The 13,918-nt window shown below is 44.0% G+C and overlaps 1 long non-coding RNA gene across 1 annotated transcript; it reads left to right on the top strand.

Annotated features, from left to right (window-relative positions):
- The first annotated feature begins 3,531 nt into the window (after positions 1 to 3,531).
- LOC149449610 (uncharacterized) lies at positions 3,532 to 12,608 on the top strand. The gene is made up of 2 exons (XR_016315389.1): positions 3,532 to 10,574; positions 11,588 to 12,608. It is a non-coding gene; the product is annotated as an uncharacterized LOC149449610 (long non-coding RNA).
- Positions 12,609 to 13,918: the final 1,310 nt, after the last annotated feature.

Here is a 13,918-nt window from a genome sequence, read left to right as displayed (position 1 = left end):
AATAGATTGACCTTAGTTGTCTCTTTTCACCATTTTCTGCGGATGTGTTGCATATATGCATCCTCTTGTTTTGGTTTTAGGGCCTAGTGTCCGCATATATGTGACCTTATGTAAACATTTTGCTGTGCTGAGAGGGCGCTCCCAGCACAGTCTCCGGTGGGGCCTGGAAAGCGCTGGATATATGCTTGCAATTGGGAGCTCATGTGATTGCTGTGACAGCTAATCACAGCGGTCACCTAACCCCAGTGCCTGGGCATCTGTCAAATTTTGGAACATGCATGCGACATTATAGTTCATGTTGTGCCACAAACACAATACTTGACCAATATGCCACACGGATGGCATTTGGACACTCTCAAACTTGTCGTAGAGGCCCTACCGCTGGAGAATGAAGGCATTATAGTACAACCCTGGGAAACCTGTCCAAGCACTAATGATACACTGTCTGGTGTCACACACAGCTTGAATGTTGAGGGAGTGGTATTGCTTGCGGTTCCGATAGTCAGTTTCGTCTCTCCTGGGGGTCCTTATTGCCATGTGGGTGCAATAAATGGCCCACTGGATTTGTGGCATTTGTCCACGCTGGTAGAAAGCCACCTTCACAACATTTGCAGGTCCACCGAGGAACTTATCAACACGCTCTGCCATCCCCACCTTCACCCTCCTGCGAACACCCCCAAAGGATCTTGCAGAAGATCTGCTTCCTGTTCACCCCAAAAGGCCCCCAACTCCTCTTCAGCAGCAGGCCAAACCACCAAGCACAAGCGCGGACACTTCATCTCTCCGGCACCTGCTCCCCAAGATTCCATGGATTGAATTCCGCTCCAGTTGTCTTTCTCCTTTCAAGTTCTGTTTCGTCCTTTGGCAGTCTCCGGGACTCGGCTATCCTGGCCTTCTCTTTGCATTTTGCCGTGGACCCGCATCAGAGGACCCTACTGCTGACTCTCCCCCCCCCCCCCCAAGGTGGCCACGTTCACAACCACCCTTCTGCCGTTCAACCTATCCGGCTCTCCTTCCCTCCAGCACCCATTTTCCTTGTTGGTCTCCCGGACCGACCTACCGGTCCCAATTGGAGCCCCCCCCCGATCCAGTGCCTTTCTTTACTGGACTTATCGTTGCTAAGAGGGTTTTTTGTGTTCCATCTCCATGCTCTCTCTACCGTGTTATGCATTTTTTATTAACATTGTTACTTCTCTCCTCAGGTCATCAGTTACTGTTGGCTCAGTTTGTGGAGGCCCCTCATGGCTGATTGGGGATTTCGACTCTAACCACACTTGACTTGCTGCCCTTCTCCTACACCATTTTTCCTATTCTGTGTATTTTTCACTGGTGCGGTTGGATCTCCAGTCCCCCCTCTGCTATCTAGGGAGCCCCAGATTCCAGTCCCCATACTGGAGTCTGCCTGTTTGTTTTTTATTACTTGTGCTGCTTCTCCCCCTGTGCTAGCCACTGCGCGCTCCCTATCAGCCCATGCGGTACTTTTTTTCTGAACTGCTCAGGCTGTTTCTGACCCCCCAGACTGGTTGTTTTACTCTGGTCTCGGGGGCCAGACCGTTTCTCTCAGTTGCACCTCCTCTCTCTTCCCTACTGCTTCTGTTTTTTTTCCCCACTTTTTTCTGTGTGACCTCCCTCCATCCCTCCCCGCCTCCTTCCCCTCTTTCCCTGCCCCCCTCCCTGGGACTGTCCCTTCAGTGCTCAGCTTTGAATCCAAATTCCCTTGGCTGCTCCTGTACATCCACAATGGGACTCCAAAACATCCTTACCCTGAACGTGCAGGGCCTTAATGTCCCTCAAAAGCAAAACGAAGCCTTCCGCTTCTTTGCGTCTCTGAAGGCGCATATCATCTGCCTCCAAGAAACTCACTTCACCCCCACCTCAACACCTAAATTTTTTGGTCCACTATACCTGCAAATTTTAACCATCTCAGTGAAAACCAAGTGTAGGGGAGTTTTCATTGCCTTTCACCGCACAGCCCCTTTTGTGCTCCAAACTCAACTTGGAGACCCAGAAGGCCGGTATCTCATCCTATCAGGTTTGCTCCTTGACACTCCAGTTACAGTCGTCTCGTACTATGCTCCTAATCAAGACCCCCTTCCATTCCTATCCCACTTGCTGACTACTACAGACTACCACAAAAGTGGCACCCTGTTAATTGGCGGAGATTCCAACCTTATATACCCCTTTCTCGATAAATCTCAACCCCCCCACCCCCCTACTTTGCGCTACTTCCAATAACTTCTTAATTGCCACGCCCTGGTAGATCCTTGGAGAGAACTCCACCCGGTAAAGCGCAGATACACCTTCTACTCCCACCCACATAAATCATTCTCTCGAATCGACCACATACTTGTAACCATTGGCACCTCGTCTAGATTGCTCTGACATTCTCCCTATTCCATGGTCTGAACATTGCGCAGTCCTTACGTCCCTCTCATCCCTGTCCCCCCCAGCCTTTGACAGTTCTTCGGTAATAACGAAACCTTACTCTCCCACCCTACACATAGCCTTGACCTTGAAAACGCTCTAAAGGAATACCTAGTGTTGAACTCCACCCTGGATGTCTCTCCTATTTTACTATGGGAAGTGCATAAGCCTGTCCTCCAAGGGCTCTGTATTAGTAAATTGTCCTTCCTCTGCAAAGAAAAGCAACAAATTCGCCTCCGCCTTGAGGCGTCATATAACCAGTCTCATCTCCTGTTCCAGTCCAATCCTTCCCCATCCCACCGCAAAGCTTTGGAGCAAGCCCGTATAGAACTTGACCTCTTTTTGACAGACCAAGCTGAGCTTTCCCTATGCAGATCTCGTCATAAATATTATACTAAAGCAAATAAACTTGATACTTTCCTAGCCCTTTCTCTCCGTAGGTTAGATCATATCGCTAAGCCAATTCGCCTCAAACTCTCCAACGGTGACTACACCAGCAACCCTACCCGAATACTTCGTGTTTTTCGAAAACACATCCTCATTATACTCCCAGACCGAGCCCTTTGACCAATCTCGAGCCGAGAGCCTCCTCGCCCACCTCTCTTTTCCAACCTTGACAGCCCAACACCTTGAAGTCTTGGAGAAGCCAATTTTAACCAACTGAAACATTTGTCTGCTATCAAAGACCTTAAGCTCAGAAAACTCCCCGGACCGGATGGTTTCTCTGCCTCTTATTATAAGAAGTTCACTCACTTAATCTCTCCCGTCCTCACCAAAGCTTTCAATGCCATCCTCTCAGGCCATTCCTTTAATCCTGATACAGTCTGCCATTATAACGATGATCCCGAAACCTCATACAGATGACTCAGCCTGGTCCAATTATAGGCTGATCTCCCTTCTTAATATCGATGTCAAGCTCCTTGCTAAAATTCTCTCTACCCGCTTAAATCCCATTATAGGCTCCCTAATTCATAATGATCAGACTGGCTTTATCCCCTCTCGACAAACTGGGGACAACATACGTCGCAGAGCCATTCTTTCCCACCTCGCCTGTGCCTGCAATATCCCTACCTGCTTCTTGTCTTTAGACATTAAAAAAGCCTTTGACACAGTTTCTTGGTCCTTTCTTAATTTCATGCTATGCCGGTGGGGCTTCGGTCCCCATTTCTTGACATGGATGTCTTCTTTGTATCATAATCCCTCAGCTCAGGTCCGCTATTTAGGTCATAAATTGTCCCCCTTCCCGATAGTTTGCGGATGCCCGCTCCTTTTTGCCCTAGTAATCGAGCCCCTAGCCCTTTTGATAAGAGCCGACCCGGATATTCGGGGCCTAGAGGTTGGCAGGTCTCATCACAAACTTTGTCTTTTAGCAGACGATGTACTTCTTTTTTTGACATCGCCACTTACCTCCGCCCCTCCACTACTTTTGACACCTACACGATTTCGGCACTATCTCAGGTCTTCAAGTTAACCCTCAAAAGTCAACAGTCCTAAACGTCTCCCTCTCCCCTCAAGAAACTCTTCATCTCCAACAAGCTCTTCCCTTTTCATGGCCTCACCACGTTATATCTTACCTAGGTATCAAGTTGACAGCCTCCCTATCTGATCTATATTCCGCTAACTTCCCATGCTCGCTCACCTCACTGGCTTAATGCGCAATCGGTCGTCTCTTGCACTGGCATGGCTGGGTAGAATTGCAGTGGTGAAAATGTCCATCTTACCCAAGATTCTTTATCTTTTCAAAGTCCTCCCTATACCTGTCCCAACACACTATCTCAGTGCACTTCAGCGCCGTGTTCACTCCTACATTTGGGGCTCTGTTCATCCTCGAGTTCCCTGTTCTACCATCCATTTACCAAAACTCAAGGGGGGGTCTGGGTCTCCCGGACTTTCCAAAATATTATCAAGCAGCCCATTTGGCTCAACTCCCAAAGTATCATGCATCCTACAAGATCCCGCAATGGGTGAGTCCATTGATGTTGACCCCCTCTCCTTGGCTAACTTACTCTGACTTCATCCTTCCGACTGACGTGCTATCCGAAATCCAGTCACCTCCCATTTTGTAGCTCTTTGGGATAGATTCAAATCCCGATACCCTCTTCAATCGCCCCACAACCCTCTTCTTTCCCATCTTCGTAACCTGGCTTTCCCCCCTTACTGGTCTTCCCCGCTTTCCTTTGCACTCTGGTCTTAAGCTAATCTCATTAGAGCCCATCACTTTTTGACTAATTCCGGCGTTCGATCCTTCCCATCTCTTTGAGAAACCCATTCTCTTCTGGTGTCGGAAATTTTTCGTTACCTCTAATTAAAACACTTTTATTCCCCCCTCTCTACCACCCATTGTTCTGTTAGAGCCATGACCTCCTTCGAAAGTGCTTGTAAAAATTACCCACGTAGATGTGACCTAATCTCTATCCTATACGCCCAACTCTCGACTCCTGAGCCCTCCCCTCGACTCTCCTATGTCCCCGGTAAGCTCCGAGGACTGGGATCGCATTTGGCGACTAAATCCTCTTCATAGAATGTGGTAGCAGTCAAGACAAACTATAAGGTCTTACCCCGGTGGTATTTGGTCCCGGCGATGATTGCTAAGTACTCTCCAGGATACTGTCCTGATTGCTTCCGAGGCTGTGCGATGACTAGTACATTTCTCCACATTTGGTGGTCCTGCCCAATAGCCCGCACCTTATGGGATGGTGTCTTCCACAAGTTAAACTACCCTTTTTCATAAACCACTGGCGCCAACTTCGGACATAGCCTTACTCAATCTCCGACCCCCCTCGATTTCTAAATCTCAGTTTAAGCTCTTTTTGCAGGTCACAACCTCCTCAAAGCAAATTATAGCAAAGTCTTGAAAAACTTCATCTCTTATCATTCCGGTAGTTCGGAATAAGGTGATACACGCCAAAGTGGAAGCCACCATCACAGACACTATTCCCAAATTTTTGTCGATCTGGTCTCCTTGGTTCCATCACTTCCTCCCTCAGGCTTTCGATGAATCGTTACTTCTTCCTTAATGCCTCCCCTCAAAGGCAGTTGCTTCGGAGCACTGGTCCAGTCCCACCTCACCTCCCCTACCCCGTCTTGGATGTCACACTCCCTACCCGCTTATCTTTCCCCCCTCCTCTTCCTCTACTTTATCCTTCTACCTCCTTTTTTCCCCTCTACCATTTCTTTAGCTATTTTACTGTTAGCAATGAACATTCAGTTGTTGTAAGGCCCTGGGCCTCGTGTTATTTTTTTGCCTCATATTCTGTAATGTTTGTTGCTTCCTACTGTATGCCCTACATTCTCGTAACTCATTAAAATGTTTGAACAAGGAAGCTCATGGTCAAAATGGCTTCAGTAGCTTATGGGCATAATGTAGCCTTACTAACATATCTGCCTCCTTGTTGGCCAGGAAAGGTGGCCACTAATTATTGTGGCCCCTGCTCCCTACCCATACCATGCCTCTTTATCCTCACAAAGGCTTCTGGGGTGTGGCTGCAAGTGTCCTACTTGTCAGGAAAAACAGGAGGGCACAAAATCCCAATGTTATTAGTATGTCCTAATACCCAGTCCATCAAACCTTGAACAAAAATGTCAGCTCATCCATACAGCCTAACTAGTGTAGGCTGCTAATCAAGTAGTTGAACTATATTTGCAAAACATCTGTTCCCTTTTGATGCCAGAGCTGAAGTTGGAGCTGAAGAAGATTCTGCATGTGATGTTGGGGTATGCGAACTGACATAATGGGGCGGGGATGTAAAAAGAGGATGTTGCAGATGTATTTTGGCCATGGCATGCATTCACTACATTCAACAGATCAAGCTGAGTTGCCTGAATTTGCAAAATTTATTATCTGCTGAAATTAGAACACTCTGGGACATATCTTTTTTGGAAAGATATGTCAAGGAACATATGGTTCCCAGATCACTAAGGTGGAGTGTATCTCCAGACACAAATGATACCACAGATCTGTCAGATTGGTTCAATTTCTTCAATAATGCTGGTAATGACTTACTCAAATTTCTTATTGCACGCAAGAAAAAGAAATTAATATACCTTGACTCTGAAATAAATCTGATAAGGGAAAAACTCGGTCCACACAAAGGTGGAGAGGAATATAAAACTGAATCAGAAAGGCTAAAATTGTATTTGGAGGGCATAGAAAAAGAACAACGCATTAAGAAAAAGAAAAAGTATAATAGGGATGCTAGAAACTATCAAGAGCATCTAGTATTCAAATGGCAACTAAAAGACGAGGAAATGGAGACACCTATACAGAAACCACTTAATCTCACACCAAAACCTAATAGATCGAAGAGATGTAAGCCCTATATCCCTCAACAATCTTTCAAGCCTCCTAATAGGGGTAATAATCACAATAATAAGGATTCATACAACAAATCCACCTATAATGTTCCCACGCAAAATAGATTTGAGCCGCTATCAGACCATAATATAGGTTCACGGGATTCTTATTGGCATCCCACATATGGCCCACAACCTAGGGAACCGCCTATGCCTTATTTTCAACACAATACATATCACAATAATTACAACAACTCTAATTATAGAGGACAACATCATTCACCCAACAGACCTCACAATGGCTCTAAACCATATAATCAACCATATCGGAATAACCAACCCGGTACAATGAGGTCTCATAACCATAACCCCAAACCTCCCCCTACTTCAACATATAACCAATACCCCGATAACAACTCTCAGGTTTGTTTTTTAGGGGGAAAGAATACCAGAAAAAGAAGCAATTCCACAGGGGAAGGAGGGGAGGAAGAAAGGTCAACAGACACCGGGAAAAAGAAGAATGTAGCAAGCGATGGGATCTTTAATCTCAGCAAAACTACACTCTCTCAACAAGAATTACAGTTGTTGAATAATGGTCTCAAGTATGCACCTGATAAGAAACTAGACAAATTTCAAACGTATATAGATATACATAAGTTTTCTAGACAGCTATCTTTAAAAAGGTATTTTATCTCCAACCCTATTACTAAGAATAATACCACTGGAACGGTACATTCCAATTTGCGGGATGCATCGACCTACAACCCCCCACCCCAAACACAGTCCTTTGTACAACTATTTAGGGATTTAGCTCTAAAAGACCTGGATAGATTGGCTGTTAAACCAGCACTAAGTACACAAACGACTAAAGCTATTAAATCTCTCCTTGAACACAAAGACCTAGTGATTAGGCCGGCGGACAAGGGAGGGGGAGTTGTCATACTTAATAAATCTGACTACATTAAAGAGGTATATAATATCTTAGGTGACACGACAACATATGCTGTTTTACCTAAAGACCCTGTTCTTTCTTTTAAACGTATTTTAAAGAATATTATTATGGATGGTTTTAACAAAGGAATTATTAACAAAAAAGAAAAAGATTTTTTATGTCCCACAGCCCCAAAGCTTTCAGTTCTTTACATTCTCCCAAAAATCCACAAGGACCCCGCAAACCCTCCTGGGAGACCCATTGTGAGCGGTATAGGCTCATTGAGCTCCAAAATCGGACAATATATAGATTTTTTCTTGCAGCCTTTGGTGTCCCAAACACCAGCCTACTTACGGGACACCAAACAAATGCTAAATGATATTAAAACTTTGTCTCTTACCGCTCAGACTTTCCTAGTAACGGCGGACGTATCCTCCTTGTATAGCAACATAGCTCATAGGGATGGACTTGAAGCCGCTGGATATTATCTATGCACTTTTTCGCCCTCACATGTGGATTTTGTTTTATCTCTGCTTAATTTTGCGATCAATAATAACTATTTCTGGTTTGATCACAAATATTACCTACAGATAAAAGGCGTGGCAATGGGGGCAAAATTTGCCCCCAGCCTTGCGAATTTATTCATGGCACACTGGGAGGAGATGGTGATATACTCCAGAGAGTGGCCTGAACTTAAGTTTTATAGACGGTACATTGGCGATGTATTCTTGCTCTGGAATGGGGTAGAACAAGCACTAAAAAACTTTTTTACTACCCTCAACTATAATGACATGAATATAGAGTTATCTTATAATTACAGTTTAAATGAGATCAGTTTTCTGGATCTCACACTGGTTAATTACAACGGAGGTCTTGTAACCAAAACCTTTTTCAAAAAAAACTGACCGTAACGGATACATACCGAAAGGAAGCTGCCACCATCCAAGATGGTTATCTAATATTCCAAAGAGACAGTTCATCAGGTTACGGAGGAACTGTACTGATCTAGAAACCTTTTATAGTCCGTCTGAAATTTTGAAAAACAGGTTTTCAGAAAAAGGTTATGAAACTAAAATCTTGGAAAACACTATTGATACTGTGGCACATCTTAACAGAGAGGACCTCCTAATAGATAAGCAGAAGACCAAGAAAGGCCAAATATTCCCTTTTTATCACAACCTATTCCAGGCAATATGGATCAATTAACCATTATATTAAGAAAAATTGGAAGGTCCTGCAGGCAGACCCGATATTGTCTAAAGTCCTACCGGAAAAACCAGAAATAATATTCCGCAAGGCCACTAATCTAAGGCACTTTTTGGCGCCCAATGTGATTGACCCACCCAAGGAAATTTCTTTGTTTAGCGACCTCAAGGGTTATCATCCGTGCAACAAGTGTATAATATGTAAATGTGACAACACTAGGAAGCATAAGCAAACTACTTTTACCTCACAAGTAACTAGAAAGAGGTATGATATAGACAAATTTATCACATGTAATAGTAAGTTTGTTGTCTATTTATTAGAATGTCCATGTAAGCTGCAATACATTGGACGTACCACTAGGCGGCTTAGGGACAGGCTACGTGAACATGTCAATAACATTAAACGTGGATACAAAGAACATTCAGTCTCTAACCACTACAGGAGATTTCATAACATGGACCCCACCTCTCTGAAGTTTGCGGGTATTGATGTAATCAAACCCCATTGGAGAGGAATACATAAGAGACGTGCAGTCTCACAATTAGAAATGAAATGGATATACGAACTCTGCTCTTTAAAACCCAATGGCCTCAATATTGAGGTCGATATTAACTGCTTCATTGAAAATAGTTAGTTACCATCCATCCTGTATATGTACTCTTATTTTTATTTATTTTAAGATATCCATTTTAACCTTATACATTTTATATGTTAAAATTTTAAGATTTCTATGTATATTACAAACTATGGCTCAGGCATAGTGTGATGATTTTTCAATATGTCAACCCATTATATAGGATTCCAATGGGTTCACTATGCACTCTAATCTGATCTTAATGTTTTTATATACTAACTTCTCAACCATACAATACCCTTATTTATTCTTGATTAACATATTAATGGATATATACTTGTTTATATAATTTTATTTTCTTGGCTATGAGGAATAGTCACACTATGTCTCTCCATAGGAGACATATGTTGATAAGGATCCCCTTTTTTTATTTTATTATATTAATATTATTGTACTGTGTGGTGATGATATTCGCACATGCGCATTGACCCTAAGTCCTTGGGAAATGGGTTATATACTTTTCGTTATAATTTTTATATTAAACATCTCCTAGGCCATCCATCTTTAACATCATACCTTTTTATCCTTACTGGTTCTACTATTCAAAAGTTAGACCAGTTCTATTTTCCATTATTATATTACTTAATATAGACATTCAGGAGATAAACCTGTTCTGTCTATTACCATCTCTTTATTTAACACTAGATGGCGCTGGAGTTTTCTCCTATTTAAACCCATCAATAAATTCCCAATGGTAACACACAGGCACCTAGCCTGTTTAATTGGGTCCTATTATGTCCTTTGATCAATTGGAGAGGATGCTGAACTTTACCTATTCATTTATCCGTACCGTTGAACATACAGACACTCAGTCTGCTTGTATCACATCGTGAGACCAAGGCAAAATGGCGCCCGTAACTCCCGCGCATGCGCAGTTCGCTCTGCGCTATCCCAAAATGGCCGCGGTCCACTGCGCATGTGTAAAGTCATTTATAAATACGAACGGCGGACGACACGACGTGATTGGCGACCCCCCTCTGAAGACGTGCTTGAGCACGATACGCGTCAGGAGGAGGCACATCACGCCGTGATGTCACGCCGCCGGAGCAACGTGGAGCTCCGGCGGCCATCTTTAACTACCAGCTGGTCAGTCCTCATACAGACTACTGTCTGCAACGCTGAATACTTTTTACCTGATACACCTTAATAAATAAATTTTGGGTTTAACATACTACACTATGGGAGTATTCTTGTCGCCCCCTGGGGGAGTGCTCTAGTCCACAGACCTACTCCAGGAACGGATTACCACATACCACCCAGGCCATTTGGAGTGACAACATCCTCTAGGATCATATAGGGGGACCTCCTGAGGAGAAGGAAAGCTCACCTAGGATCCGACAGAGGGAAGACCACCCATCACCTGGCAGCAGGATTATTACACATAAGGCGCATTTAATATGCACGTCCGGTTCATTACCACCTCAACACGGATATCAAAGTCACCTCAACTATTTATATTCACTTGTGTTTACGGGACTACCCCATGTCCTTGTTTTTCTTGATCCATCAGGGACTTTTTCATATATATTTTGTTTATAAGCGCTGCACCTTCCACATATATTGTCTATTCCATAGGTCATTGGTATCTATCTTGTGCATAGCAGCTTGTTGGTTTTTACTATTGGCGCTCTTTACCACTTCTTGTACATGAGCTGCCTGAATATCCGGTAAGAAATGCTAAAGATGTTTTCCCTAAGGATTAGTCACCCATTTAGAGTTAAACTCAGTTTCTACCTGTACAGGATTTCTCAAATGATGTGTACCTTCATTTTTGTGGAACATTGTTTAGTCAGGAGCTTGAGGGAGTGATGTGCACGTGACAATTGTGCGTCTTAGCACTCCACTTTGTCTAAATCCAGATAATATAACATATCAGAACAGGAAGGTAGCTGTCTGGGGCAAGATGCTAAAACATTGAGTTCTGTAAAATGTTTATTGTAAATTGTGTTCGATTGATGTAATGGAAAGGCATTCTCTAATAAGTGGTCCTAGCCTCGGAACAAAAATATGAGCTAGTGCTTGGTATAAGACAAGGCACCTGTCCTACTGTACATTTGTGCTGTTAAACATTATTTTATATTTTTTTTTCCTCCTTGCAGCCAATATTGGATGCAACTGGATCAGCACCCCTACAATTGAATGCAGCCCACTTGTAGATCTTGGTGAAAGGCTGGTTTTCCACATGGAGGTTATGGGAGCAAAGGAGGCTTTCAAATGGGCAAAGTAATTTATAAAGGTTACTGGGACTCCAACATGAAACCATGCTTGAAATTGTAACCTCGGTCAGGGAACAGACTACAACCTTGATGAAGAAATCCGGGCCTTATGTCAAGCAGTGGCAGAAAAAAAAGCAACTTTGACCAGATCTTCATCACGACCCATGTGCAGTAGTTGTTTGGGGCAAATGCCAATGTTGCAACATAGTTCCCCTGCTGAAAGTGCAGGGAAAACAGCAGGGGAACCAGCCTGGGAAGTGCCACTTCCAGAACTCTGAACTCCTTCTCAGCCCCCTCAAGATATCCCTCAAAAAGTTCAGTATTCCTCCTTCCACATGGAACCCTCTTCTGGCCCTTCGTTAGACCCCACTTTGCTCTTTGACCACACCCCCGCTTTAACAACCCATACCCCTGTTTCTAACTTCTTCTCCACACACCCAAGTGACTGTCCCCAATCTGCCTGCCCTTCCTCTCATTCCTGTTTCCAGCCTTACCTTCCACATTCTACCTGCCCCTTGTTAACACTCAGTCAATCCCCTTCCCTAGCCTACTCTCCCCAGCCCTCAAATGCCCCCCCCCCCCACATTCTCTGTCTTCCGTTCCTTGGCCTTCTTTAACACCTTGTTCAACCCCTCCACCAGCCCATTCACCCCATTTTTTACAAGCCCCTTCCGTCATTTGCTCAGTCTTCCATTCCCACCCTTCGTTAACACCCCATCTAAATCCTCCACCAGCCCTCTATCCCCACCACTCTTTCCAAGCCCCTCCCCACACTGTACCTCCCCACTCTATCCAACCCTCACGCATCCCCCTGTGCAGAAGCAGCAACAGCAGCCTACTCCCCATTAATTTGTGTTTTTGTGGTTCTGTTCTGTATTCTTTATTAAACATTATATGCAATTTCTATGAACTTTTTTTAATTGTCAAAATGCGTTTGGTGTAATATTGATGGCTTGGTCATGTAGGGAATCGAACACAGGTGCCTTTCTGGTGTGTGGCTAACAATAGTTCAAATTTGCAAAGACTAAAAATCAGCACTTCAGAAGCCAAAACTAAAGGTGACCCTTAAAAAGGCATTGAATGCCTAAGGACACATTTGTTATATAGCAGGCTAATGATTCTTAGTGGCGGATGGGCTCTTTTCTTTTGACCTTTTTGCTGTTTTCACCTAGTGGTCTCTCCTGCAAATAGGTTTTGCGGGTTCCCATCAAACAAGCTCTCTAGCACATGTAGCAGTTGGCCATTGGATGGTAACCATTTTGCTGTCACAGGGGAGCTTAGAATTATCATGGGACTTTGTGGGCAAGGCTAACTTAAAAAAATACAGAAAAGCACAATGCTGCTATGGGTTTATAAGTGTTATCTAAATTTTGCCTTTTTGGGTACCTTGTTTTTGAAAAGACTAGCATGTCTAACACTCACCTCCCCCTAGACTGATAAAGCTGTCCAAATATGTCCTCTGTGCTACCTCATTCACACACACTCTAAAGGAAGTGTGTAAATACCCAGGGCACCAGGTGCTAAATCATGCCCCAAAATCAAATCAGTAAGCCTGCAAAGGAATGCTGCAGACACATAAAAGTTTTGAGAATTAGAGATATGACTTCTGTTGATTTGTCTATAATTCTGCTTGACTAATATTAAAAAGACTAAGTTCGAATTAGGCACCATGCAGGGGCGGACTGACCATTTGGAAACTCGGGCACTGCCCGAGGGCCCGGGGTCAGTAGGGGGCCCCATGAGATGCCCCTGGTACCTTTTTCATAGGTTTTTTGACTTTGGGCAAGGAAACGGGCCCCATGATCCCCTATTGCCCGGGGGCCCCATGAGTTGTCAGTCCGCCCCTGGCACCATGTTACATGTTCTCCCTAGATTTGTTTTGGAGCCTAGGATATTTAGCTGCATGATACTGTCCAGGTGTGCCCTATGGAATTTATGTCCAAAGTGGACACTTGTTCCTCACTGCACTCCATTGCATCCTCCGTCCTCACCTCCTGTTACCATAACACTGACGTATCAATGATAAACAAGTTGGATACAAGTGGTTTGTGTGGAGTAAATAGACTATATGCCCATTAAGTCCCCTTCTTTTGGTTTGGATATTGCATGTAACTGGTCTCATCCCTAACTGCTAGTCCTTCCAAGAGCAGCTTTCAAGTCATGTAACTTCTGTTTTCTGCCAACCCAAACTAGAGCTGATCTGATGGGAAAAAT

Source organism: Staurois parvus, unplaced genomic scaffold, assembly GCF_062004578.1.
Source record: "Staurois parvus isolate SC_StPar_1 unplaced genomic scaffold, SC_StPar_1.0 ptg000610l, whole genome shotgun sequence".
NCBI classification, from domain to species: domain Eukaryota; kingdom Metazoa; phylum Chordata; class Amphibia; order Anura; family Ranidae; genus Staurois; species Staurois parvus.
The sequence above is the reverse complement of the archived record's forward strand: the minus strand, read 5'-3'. Positions and strand labels throughout refer to the sequence as shown.